This window comes from Chenopodium album, chromosome 13 (genome assembly GCF_948465745.1).
Source record: "Chenopodium album chromosome 13, dcCheAlbu1.1, whole genome shotgun sequence".
NCBI classification, from domain to species: Eukaryota; Viridiplantae; Streptophyta; class Magnoliopsida; order Caryophyllales; family Amaranthaceae; genus Chenopodium; species Chenopodium album.
In genome coordinates this window covers 34801126-34814623 of record NC_137846.1, presented here as the reverse complement: position 1 = coordinate 34814623, position 13498 = coordinate 34801126, and positions in this window count along the sequence as shown.

The following is a 13498-nucleotide window of genomic DNA, read 5'->3' as shown; positions in this document are numbered from 1 at the left end:
TAACACTTCATCCTCTATTGATGTATTTGCGACTTCCACGAAGTATAATAGCACAACGCAATATAATGATCCACGGAAAAGGTGGTCAAGAGAAAGAAAAGTTACGCAATTTCCTGTGAGCTATTCAAAGTTGTTGAAAAAACTAAATGAAAAAGGATTGCTCGCACCAACAGGGCCAGCGCCAATCACTCCTCTAGAAAAAAGAAACCCTCAATGGGATGGCAATGCCTATTGTGCTTATCATAGAGGTGTTGGACATGATACTGAACGTTGCTTGTCCTAAAGCACAAAATTCAAGACTTAGTAGACGATGGGAAAATTCCTACGCCTAAACACAATAATAATATTTCCCCGTTGGGAATATTTCACATTAATTAGGATCATATGGGAAGTGATAAGTTTAATCCTTTGGATTATATCACTCCCATAGGGATGCCTCTAACCAAAACACTCATAGGGGCAACTAATGAAGTGTGTGGGTTATGGGACGACGACTTCCAAGACTTATATGTCTATAAATATGCCGCCGTCCCACCTCCACTTTGTCTCCAAAGAGAAACAAGTGGAATGCTTGATTGGGATCATTTCTTAGGGAAATCACAAGACTTATCGAATCTCTCCTTAGATGAGCAATGACATCAAGCACAACTCATGGAACGTCTTGAAATGGAGGCACAATCAAGCCTCTAGTAGAAATTTGGTTCACGAGTCCCACAACTAACCCAAACGAGATAGATCATCTAACTCGTTCTGGGCGAGTTTATCAAACACAACCAAATGGAACTTCAACTAATCAAAATCAAATTCAAAATCCAGTACCACCTCCACCTGAGGTAGAAGATCCAGTGGTTAAACAACTTCGCCAATCTAAGGCGAATGTTAGTATTTGGGAACTCCTAAGTACTTCTAAAGAACGTAGGAATTCTCTTATAAATGCTCTAACTGCTTTGTCCGTAAGTACGGATGCAACACCATAGGATCTAGCTCACTTGCTTACTAGCAAAATATTCGACAAATCAATCATTTTTACTAATGATGATTTGCCTTCAAAAGACATTACCCACAACAATGCATTATATCTAACTGTGGGGTGCAAGGGATACAACATCCCTCTTACTTTAGTGGATAATAGGTCAGTCGTGAATGTATGCCCAATAAGAACTGCGAAATATTTAGGCCTTAATCCAGAAAAAGATTTTCATTCGACAACATAAAGCATTAGGGCCTATGACAATTCAAGGAGATCGGTGTGTAGAACTGTTAAGCTACCAATTACCACAGGCCCAATACAAAAGATGGTTGAATTCCATGTCATGGACATCAAAACTACCTTCAATCTTCTTCTTGGACGTCCTTGGATACATGAGCTTGGAGTAATACCATCTTCGCTGCACCAAATGATTAGGTTGAACTATCAAGGTCTTCCTATGACTATACATGCTTCTCCTCTTAAAATAGCAATAAACGATCAATCCCTTTTGGAAATAAACCATGATAATGATGAGGACATGTGGGGATTCTCCGCGGAGGCAATTTGCACACTAGAAATGGAGGAAAGCCTTGAAGAACCATTCAAGCTTGATCCATATTCCACCCCAATAGTAAACAACATCTTATTTAAGAGTAGTTACTTTCCTGGGATGCCTTTGGGAATAGGAATAAAGAAATCTCTTTTACTTCCTATCCCAAAGAAAAACTTTTCTTTTGGATTAGGATATAAGCCAACCAAAGAGGAACTCAAATCTCACGATACTAAGATCAAAGCACGTAAAGACAATAACAAGAAAGGGATAATGTAATACCTCGTATTTTTATACGTATTTTATTTAAAATAAGTATTTTGAGAAGTATTTAATTGAATTGAAATGTCTTATTTAAAGTATTTTAGTTATTTATTTTAATAAGTTTGGAAATATTTTATAAAAGGAAAGTTTATTTAATTAATTATTTTAATTGAGTTGGGGTTTAATTTAGGAAAGTTTATTTTAGTAAAGTTTTATTAGGGATGGGATTAGGAAAATTAAAAAGGGAAAGTTTAGGGAGAAGGGTCTTAGAGAAGGGTTATAAATATCCCACATATGAGGCAAATCAAACTTTTCCTAGAGTGGAGAAAACCCAAGGTAAACTTCTCTCTCCTTTCTCCTTATTTTCTTTCTTTTTCTTTCTCCTTTTTCCCCTTCCCCTTTTCTTTTTTTTTTCGGCTGCTCCTCCCACCACCACCACTGCCGACCACCGGCAGCAGGTGGCTGCCGCCGCCAGCAGCGTCAGCCGCCGGCAGCAGGCGGCCACTAGCGCTGGCAGCCGGCGTGGTGGCTGCAACTGCCTTCTTCCTCCCCTTTTTCGAATGTAAAAAAAAAAAATTTAATCTTTATTGTTAAAAAACTAATCTATGCTTAAATCTAATTGTTAAAGTTTTGGGATTTGATTTTGATGTTTGATTATAAGTATTATGTTAATGAATTTTCAGATTATGTTTTTAACTAAAAAGCCCCAATTTTTGAAACCCTAGGTTCTTGATTTACAAATTATTGAAGGATTATGATATATAATGGTGTAAACCTTTGATTAAATTGTTTTAAGACTAAATTACAGCAAGTTTTAATTAAAATATAGTGCTGGAATTCTTGGTAAAGCATTAAAAATCAAGTTTCTTTAAGGAATTTTAATTACCCATTAATTGGGATTGAAGTATGATGTTTTAAATATAATTTCAACTTATTTTAAATAAATTATGAGGGGTTTTATAATAGTATATATTGCTGGAAATTTGTGTAGAGTGGATTTTAATATTCTTCTGTGATTTTAAATTGTAGGTGACTTTGAAGTAAGTGATTTCTATTAATTGTGACGATATTAAGATCGTATTCAAGGTACGTTTGCGTACTAAGCATAATTATATTGGTGTAGTAGCATGCTAAATGTGTTTGATTGATTACAAGTAGTATCATGCTAGGTTTGGATTGGAATTATGATTTGGATGTTATTGGTGATTGGATTATGAAGCATGATTTGTTTGTGATGGATTATTGGATGGAAAATAATAGTTTGGAATTTTATTTATGAACCACATACTTATTTATGGCATGTTAGAGAGCATGTTTAATTAAACTAAATGTGTAATTTAATTTAGAATATTGAAAAGGAATTTTATTATGGTTCATATAAATTTTATTGATGCTTTAAGCATGAGGAAAGAGCTATATAAGTGTCTATGTACACAAGGAATAAATTGTATGTTGGTGCCCTAGTGCACTTAAGGTGTTTTTAACACCGAGAGATAGGATTTGTGGCGATTCATGCGTTTAAGGTGTCCTTGACACCGAGGTAGAATTAAAAAGGGTTCAACATTTAATTTTATATGATCACTAATTATTCAAGAATTAAATTGGTATATTGAATTTTTGATTAATTATTGTTGATTGAATGATTATGGTTTGAGAGTCATCACTGAGTTTAATAATCTGTAAATAACGTAAAGTGAAAGAGATTACGCACCAAAACTCTTGGAACGTATATACCTTGAGTATGAACATATGGGGGGAGTTATGTGACTTTATATTTGATCATAACTTCTATTGGAGTACAGGACGCTGTACATTCCTTTTATTATTATTATGCGCAGGAATTCCGCCACCTATGTGTGGTTTTTTATGTTGGCACGGTTAGCTCCCGTGTCAGTAACCTCAATTTGTTTGGGTGAGGTTAGTGGGAAACCCGTTCGATGTGTAATCAGCGCTAAATAAATTATTTAGTGTATAGAGAGAACTTTTATTGAATGTTGTATGCTTGAAAAATAGGTGTAACAAGGTAAGTCGTGTGTTGATAAGGAATTGCATGCTAGTGTGTTATTTACGCTTATGTACTCAGCTTTGCTGATTGTGTGTTTTGTGTGTTTGTTGGCCTTGTCTTTATCTTGGCCCTATGATGACCCATTTTTAATGGAGAGTAGTGGAAATAGGTGGAGATAAGCTTTTCAGGTGATGAAGCATTTTCATGAATGGGCATGAGTGAAGAGCAAATCATGCTAGTTTCTATATAAGTATATGATGTGTTTATTGCTTTAATTATTTATGATATAATTATTATGCGTGACTAACGAAAAGGTTTTGAATTTGGTTTGGTTTTAATAAGGGCCTATAATGGTTCCAAGTTGTAGGTTGATTTTATTCTACTCCGTTTGACTTGGGTTTGACTTTACTTTCATTGATTGACTTTTCAAGTTGACTTGTCTTGAATGATTTTGAAATTAGTCTTCCGCTGTGTGTCTTTGATAGTTGCCTTAGCCGTTATCACGGTGGCGGTAATGTCTTAGATTTTCCTATTAAAGTTTTAAACAGGGCAAAACAGGTATTTTAAAGAGTAAGGAATTTTTAGGGTGTTATAGATAATCTCTTTACTCCCATCCTACAATCAAACCCTCAACGGACAATTCGTTAGGGAGGGAGAAGAATACCGATGCTATGACTTTGTAGAACTACTAGTTCTAGAAGGTATCAAGAAGCCTGGATTCGAGATATTCCACGATTGCTACTTCTTAAATGACGATTTCGAAATCGTCCAATCAAAACACCCAGCTCTAGGGTGCTATGATAGGCATGCATTTAACTTGCTATTTAGACTAGAGCAAAACCATGCTGCTACAAAGACTAATCAAAATGCCATCCAAGATGAAGCTTTCGACCCAACCTCATTGGTCACCCCTTCTAGCGAAACTTTTGAGCATGGATGGAGAAAGACTTTCAAGTGGATTAACCATAGAGGTGACAAGCTGAAGATCATCACAAGCGAAGGAGAGATGTTCGAAGAATTCGATGATGAGTCTAGTTTAGGTTTTAAGGAAGCTGAAAATTTAGGCCTTGTGGCCATTACTGAGTCTTTATTTTATAATTCTAAGTATGAGGATCCCTAAAAGGATTCTCCTCTCGATGTACTTTCTTTTGATTACAATAATATGAGCTTTATTTCCTAGTATATGCCTTCTCTTGAATCTTTTGAATGCTATAATAATCAATCTAATGAAGATGACAACATTAATAAACTAGTTAAATTAATAAATGAATGAGAACAAAAGAATCCTATAATTGAAGAAACTAAAACAGTAAATATAGGAACTAATGAAAATAAGAAAGAAGTCAAAATTGGCTTAACCTTAAATCCAGAAAAGCGATCGACCCTCATATCGACGCTTAAAGAATTCAAAGACGTGTTCGGTTGGTCATACAAGGACATGCCTGGAATAGATAAGGAAATCCCGGAACACACCATTCCCTTGAACCTTACCTCTAAACTAGTAAAACAAAAACTTCAACGAATGAAACCTTACGTCGCTTTGAAAATAAAAGAAGAGGTACAAAAACAATTAGACGCTGGTTTCATTCGCGTATGTAATTACCTAGAATGGGTAGCAAACATCATCCCAATCCCTAACAAGGGTGGATGAGTTCGCATGTGTGTCGACTTTAGGGACCTCAATAAGGCTAGCCCTAAAGAAGATTTTCCTCTACCTTAGATTGACATATTGGTAGATAACACGGCTAAACATGCGATGTTATCCTTTATGGATGGATAAGCAGGTTACAACCAAATTCTAATGGCAAAATAAGACGAAGAAAAGACATGCTTTATTACCCCTTGGGGTACGTATTACAGTCATGCCATTTGGTCTAAAAAATGCAGGAGCTACGTACCAAAGAATGGCTACGACTCTCTTGCATGATATGATGCATAAAGAAATAGAAGCATATGTGGATGACATGATCGTGAAGTCTAAAGATAGACTAGGACACATAAAATTTTTATGCAAATTCTTCACTCACATAAAAGAATATAAAATGTGATTGAACCCACAAAAATGCGCCTTCGGAGTAACTTCCGGCAAGTTACTCGGATACGTAGTAAGTACACATGGTATTGAGATCGATCCTTCCAAAATAAAGGCAATTGTTGATATGCCTCCCCCTCGAACAGAAAAAGAAATTAGGGGGTTCCTTGGCAAACTACAGTACATTAGTCGATTCATCAATGAGCTGACAATGACTTGTGAGCCAATATTCAAAAAACTAAAAAAAGAAGAAAAACATGAATGGGACGATCAATGCCAATAGGCCTTTGAGAAAGTCAAAGACTATCTCAAAAATCCACTAGTTTTACCACCACCAGTACCCAAACTACCTCTTAGACTATACATTACCGTTATAGATACGGCCACAGGAGCCATGTTAGCACAAGAGGCAGAAAAATAGAGCGTGTAATATACTATATAAGTAAAAAATACATCCAATATGAAACAAAGTATAACACTTTGGAAAAAACAAGTTTAGGATTAGTATTGGCAACCAAAAAATTACGACATTATATGCTACCCTACACCACTCATGTGATTTCACAACATAATCCGATAAAGTATTTGTTTGAACAACCACCCATACAAGGAAGAATATCCAAATGGTTGGTAATGTTGGCCGAATTCGAACCAAAATATATTCCTAGAATATTAATAAAAGGAAAAGTAATATCCGATTTTCTGGCTCAACATCCTATTCAAACAAGTCATGCAGAAACTACTCATCTTCCATATGAAGAGATGACGTAGGGAAAATGTAGGTTGTTATCTAATCTTCCCTATAGCCAAACAAATTTATAAACACTTAACAAACCTAAATATGAGTATAGAGGCAAGTCAAGGGTCGAACCCAAAGGAACGGTAATGTTCAAGCGCTCTCAATTATGCGCCTAAGCTAGGTCAAAGCCAAAGATAAGAGAGAATACTAACAACTAACAAACAAACAACCAAACAAATAAAACACTAGGGAATGGGGATCAACAAGTAATCATGACAATTGTAGCAACTCGAGAACAACATGCAAATCAAAGGTTGTGAAGACTAATGGTAAGAGCAATCAAAAGAGCTCAACAAGCTATCTCCTAGAGGTCTAACTAGCGCCAACTACGAGAGACTCAAACTAGGAACGTCACTAACCGAACTCAATCGACAATTGTGAGCTACAAATCAATAGTCTGTATCAATGTAGACTCACAATGCAATCTAGCATAATTCTCAAACAATTTCCATCAATCACTTTAATCTCAACAAATAATCAACACAATTCCCAAATTAAGCACAATCAATCAATCATACAAGTTTCACCCAATCCCTAGCCAACAACTACTCTAACATCAACATCTAATCAACTAAAAACTAAGGAAATCAAGAATCAACAATATATGAAGAACAACTACACTAATCAAGCATCAAACATCAAAATCAATCCAAACAAACTTGAATATTAAACAAAGCAATAAAATTAGATAGAGTTAGAAATGCTCATTGATAATAGAGAAGATCTTCAACACAATTGTCACCATTGAATATTCAATCTCTCAATCACCATTGAAATTCCTCACTTTCTCTCTCTAAATCTACTCCTAAACTAACCCTAAAACTAGAGAGAGAAGCTCTCAACTAAGCTAAGAATATGAATTCTAATTCTACTTACAAAAATCGAGTTACAAGTAGATATTTATAGGAGGCGCGAAACGAAACCGAGCAAAGCAGGAACCCGGGGAGGCGCACCCGCGCGGGCTGGTGGCGCGCCCGCGCAGCATGTCTTCACGTCCACACGTCTGGGCAGTGCGCCCACGCCCGTGGGTTGCGCGCCCGCAGTCCTCTAGGTTTCTTCGATTCTTCTCGAGGCTTCGTGCGTTCGCTAATGGCTTCGAATGAGCGCACCGAATGATGATGATGGACAACAAGGATGGAAGATCCAAAGGAGCTTGACATTGGGTTCAACACCACTCCTTCATGAGAGCGCGGCTCAAGAGCGTAAGAGCTAGAACTTGGAGAATCCATTTCCTTGCATCTTGAGCTTTCGTATTGCCATGAGCTTACTCCAAAAGCATTTTCCACCTTAGTAATCCATCTATATCAAGACCCGAACCTCGTACAATACCTACAACCACGAAAAGAGAGCAAATAAAGGAGAAAAGACTAGAAAAACTATAGAATTGCACAAAACCACAAAATAAGAGAGAAAAGTTAAAACAAAGAGCAAAAGCATAAAACTAGGCATTTATTAAGAAGGAAAGCTGTGAAAAGAAGGTGAAAACAACCTAAATACTCATCAAATGGGTGCCATTTATGACACCCATCAAGAGATTCTCATAACACAAGATGACAAATGGGTAATGTACTTCGACGCTGCGTCCAATCAAAAAGGATGTGGTGTAGGAGTGTTACTCATAAGTCCAAAGGGAGCACATACTCCAATCTCTACCAAACTAGACTTTGAGGCTACTAATAATCCCGCGGAATGTGAAGCGAGCATTATTGGATTAGAAGCAACAGCTAGCATAAGTGTGCAAAAATTAGAGGTATATATATGGAGATTCAAGTTTGATAATAAATCATATACTTAAAAAATGGAAAATTACAAACTCCACAATGATATTATACCAAGCACACCTAGAGCAACTCATCGAGCATTTTGATTATATTAACTTTAAATATCTCCCAAGGGATGAGAATCAATTTGCTGATGCGTTAGCAAAATTAGCCTCAATAATCAACATTCCATATCACTTACAGATGATGCCATTATGCGTTGATAGAAGAAATGAACCAGCTTATTACATCGTAATAGAGGAAATAAATGACATCTAAGGAGAAAATCCTTGGTATGATCATATCATCCAATACATTACTCATGGCACATATCTTGCAAATACTTCATCGAAAGACCAATGAGCTTTGAGAAAGCTCGCATCCCAATATGGTTTAGTAAATGGTCAATTATGCAAAAAGGGACCCAATGGTCAAAGCTTATTGTGTATAGACCAAATCGAATCCACGCGCCTTTATGGAGGATACTCACAAAGGGGTTTGTGGACCTCACATGAATGGAAAAATGCTTGCTAAAATAATCTCACGACAAGGGTACTTTTGGTCTATAATGGAACATGATTGCATACTATATGTCAAAAAATGTCCAGAGTGCCAAATGTTTGCTAATTTACAACACCTCCCACCATCCGAACTATATAACCTCACTTCCCCTTGGCCCTTTTCAACTTGGAAAATTGACATAATTGGTAAAGTTTCTCCAACAAGAGCAGGAGGACACGAGTACGTACTAGTAGCTAGACTTGGCAATCCTAACCCAACCCGAATGACCCGACCCGTAACCCGAAAGTTGACCCGAAACCATTGATCTAAAAATGACCCGAACTCGAACTAACCCGACACGACCCAAACCCGACCCGAATTGGAGTTGACTTGAACATGACCCGATGACCCGAAGTAACCCGACCCGAATGACCTGACCCGAAACCCGAACATGACCCGACCCGAAATGACCAGCAACCCGAAGTGACCAGACCCGATTTTAACCCGAATCGACCCGACTCGTAATGACCGACCCGAATTGACCCGAATTCTTAAGTGAATAGGGTGAAATGGTGAATTACTTAGTTTAGGGTTTCTTTCTTTCCTAAGTAATAGCTACTCACGAATTTTTTTATATTTTTTTAACGATTTTACTTTATTTTTTCAACTATTTTTTTAAGTGAATTTATTTTGGTGACCCTACACAAACTTGACCCAAATAGACCCGACCCGAATTAACTCAACCCGAAATTGACCCGACCCAAAATTGAACAGAAAATTAATCCTAAAAATTGACCTAACCCGAACAGACCCGACCCGAACTGACCCGACCCGAACAGACACGAACCAAACTTGACCCGAAGTGCAGACCCGAATTTGACCCGAAACCCGAATCGACCCGACCCAAACATTTGCTAACCTGAACTTGACCCGACCTGAATTGACCCGACCCGAATGACCCGTTTTCCAGGTATACTAGTAGCCATCAATTACTTTACTAAGTGGATCGAGGCCGCTTCTTACGTTAACATCACTTCTAAACATGTCGTAAAGTTTCTCGAACGAAACATATTTTGTAGATATAGGGTTCCACATGAACTAATTAGTGACCAGGGATCTCAATTCAAAGAGGAAGTTGAGACCCTCTTAGCTCGTTATAAAGTAAAACATCATCATTCGTCTCCATATAGACCCCAAATGAATGGAGCAGTAGAATCGACAAATAAAAATATAACAGTCGTCATTGAGAAAATGGCAGAAAATTATAAAGACTGGTCGAACAAACTACACTTCGCCCTATGGGGTTATAGAACATCCATACGAACATAAATAGGAGTAACTCCATACTCCTTAGTTTTCGGCATGGACGCAATTCAACCTGTTGAACTAGAAATACTATCCCTACGCATCGTACTCGAAAGTAATCTACTGGAAGCTGAATAGGTACGAGCAAGGTATGAAGAGCTTTTATTCCTCGATGAACGAAGATTAAAAGCTTTGCATCATGTACAAGTCTACCAACGACGCATTGCACAACACTTTAACAAATGGGTATGACCCCGTAATATTAAGGAAGGTGATTTTGTACTAAAAGAGGTTAGGGGTCCACCAACCGATCCAAGAGGGAAATTCAAACCTAATTGGATAGGACCATACCGTGTAATTGAAATTCTATTAGGAGGAGCCGTTCGACTAATGGATATTGGTGGCGATGAAATCCGTCAACTAATAAACATTGATCGACTCAAAAAGTATTACATATAAAAATCCGGATAAACTCGTTCATTCATAATTAACAATCATGTTTCTTAGCATTCAAACAAAGATTCTAAGTGTTATGCACTTTAGCGAATCACACGGTAAAGCTCATAACACTTGGGGGGGTAATAAAAAAATATATACCACTCAAAGTGTTTAGATTTTTTCGAACTTTACGAAAAAAAAAACTCTTCACACTTGGGGGGGGGTAATAATGATTAAAAAAATTTAACGCTCGTAGCACAGGTGTCGCGCGCAACTACATGAGTTGCGCACGGATGTCACGCGCAATCCTGTTGCGCACGATAGGCACGCGCAACCTTGGACATTGTGCACGCCACCTGATGACGAACTACGAACCGAGGATTTTACGCTTGAATAAATTTTGATTTTTACTAGCGATTAAATTAAGAGCGTTTCCAAGCATTATGTGTACTCGGAAACAACAAAATTAAACTTTGATTTAAATTATTTAAATAAAGTTTGATTAATTTTTAATTTAATTTCTACAAAAGGATTAAAGAAAAATAATAAATAAAAATAATATAACTTCGCAAAGAACTACGCATAGACCTGATTTTGTAATATGAATATGTAGGCAATCTTTTTTATTCGGTCATATAAATAAAAAAATAAAAGAGCTCATTTTTATTCTAAATAAGATTCAAAAGACATCATAGAATTAGATAATAAGTAATTCAAGTAGTGATTACACTTTATTCAAAAAATAAACTACTAATATATCCTCAATCGTCACCGTTGAAGGAGGAGTAGTTTCCATTGCAGTACTCTCATCAACCTTAGAGCTTTCTCCTTCTACTTTTTGACCCAAACATTGTTTTTCAATTTAGGTATAGGGGCCCTTTCAACTCTTTTTTCCTTGTCTTTAGCGTTGGACGGAGTCTTCTTACGGGGATTTGATGAAGATTTTTTAATCTTTATTCCTTGTTGCGTTGGTTTTTGAGATACCTTCCTCATAGGTTCTTTTGAACGAGCCTTAGGTGATGAGGAGAAGTCTAATTTTCTTCTCACTCCTTTGTTTTGACCACTAGGAGGAGTAGTTATGGCCGATTGCATTGAAGGTTTGGGTGGATTGTGAGCCGAGGCGGCTTGACTTTGTTGACGAGCTTTGTTTAACTCTCCCTTATCCGCCGCATTCATCCAAGCCTGGTAAAAGGAAGAGTGTACTATGCTTGCCGTAGGATTTTGCACCACCCACTTAGGAAGACTAAACCAATATTCCATCCAACATGGGATCCTTTCAACCTTGAAAGTCACATCCTTGGGAGCATCACAATCCTGTGGGGGAATAATTTGCTTCATCCCGTACTGTCTCATTACCCTGCAAGGAAAGATGTAAGTAGTATTAGAAAGGTCTAAAAGCCTAATTTAGGGACAATTGAAACTATTTCCGATCATACTACTTATGTTCCACCAAGGAATCACAAAGCGTTTGTCGGGAACCCCGTGACGGAAAAAAGACGTCCATTCTTCTTCAATCTTATGTTTGTAAAGAATGCAACGACCAGGGAACGTCCTCACTCCGTTAGCCTCAAGATTTTGTGGCTGATCAACAATCCGCAAGCGCTCCATAAGCCAAATCTAAAAAAAAAAAAAGAGAACAAAAAATTAGCTCGCGGCATTACGACAACAGGTGGTGCGTGCAAGAAAGAAGGTCGCGCGCGCTAGTCACGCGCATCCTGGTAGATTGCGCTGGTCAGACCAGGGCAACTTCCAAGGTTGCGCTGATTTACGACAAAAAAAACGTACATGTAATAGGAGTGGACTTCCCATGAAACCGTTCTCGTTTGGATCTCCTCTAAGATAGTTCAAGAAAAGTATGGTTTCCGCCAAAACCAATGGAGCAGGTGAATGACATCCCTTTATTTGCTCCACTGTGGACACCATTGAATAATCCCCATGTTCTTTGCATGTCCTAAGTAAACAATTGACAACAAGACAAAAACACAAAGCACGAATTTTAAAACGTTGTTTAGTCAAGTTGTCATGAGGAGCGACAAAGTGTTCAATAAATTGAATTAAATTCACGCCTTCTTCTGTCCCAATTTTGGCCATATCATTGCCATTCAAGCCAAAGAATCGTTGAAACGAAGGTTTCGAATCTGACAAGATAGGGGCATACGTCACAGGGAGAGTATTTGCAGAGAAGCCTATTAGAGCCTCAAACTCACCAGGTAATGGGAAAATTTCATCCCCCTTAAAAAGAAAAGGATGGTGGTTCGAGTCCCAATCATTAACTACAGCATAGAGGAAATCAAAATTTATGTTGAGTTGCATATAACTTAATAGGGGGTCAAGGTGGTATATTTTCATGGCTAATTTATCCTCAATGGAAAGGGAAGTGACCCATTGTTTCAAACATTGCTCAAACATTTTCACCATTGTTCAAACAAAAGAAAAGAGAAAAAGAACGAGTTAAAAAAAAAAAAAAGAGAACAACAATTGTCTTTATGAATAATACTATCAACGAATGAATGTGAGATAATCAAAAGCCTACATGAAACTGCGTTTAAATAGATTTAAACGGGATAATTTTTTGGCAATTTTCGCCCAAAGGAAAGTTCACCCGCAAGTGGCGCGCGCATCTCACGAGTTGCGCGTGCCTACCACGCGCAACCGATCGACATGCGCGCGACAGCCGCTCGCAACCCATCAAGTTGCGCGCACCCTATTTTGTCGCGACATGTTGGTTGGTTTATTTCCGTATTTCGGACTACCAAATAATGGAATATCAACAAAATCTTATGACTAATTCATACGCTTGCCTTTGTCAGTATAGTTTCCTTTCTTTATTCTTCTTTTATATTTTATTTTCTTTTTCCCTTTTCTTTTTTCTCT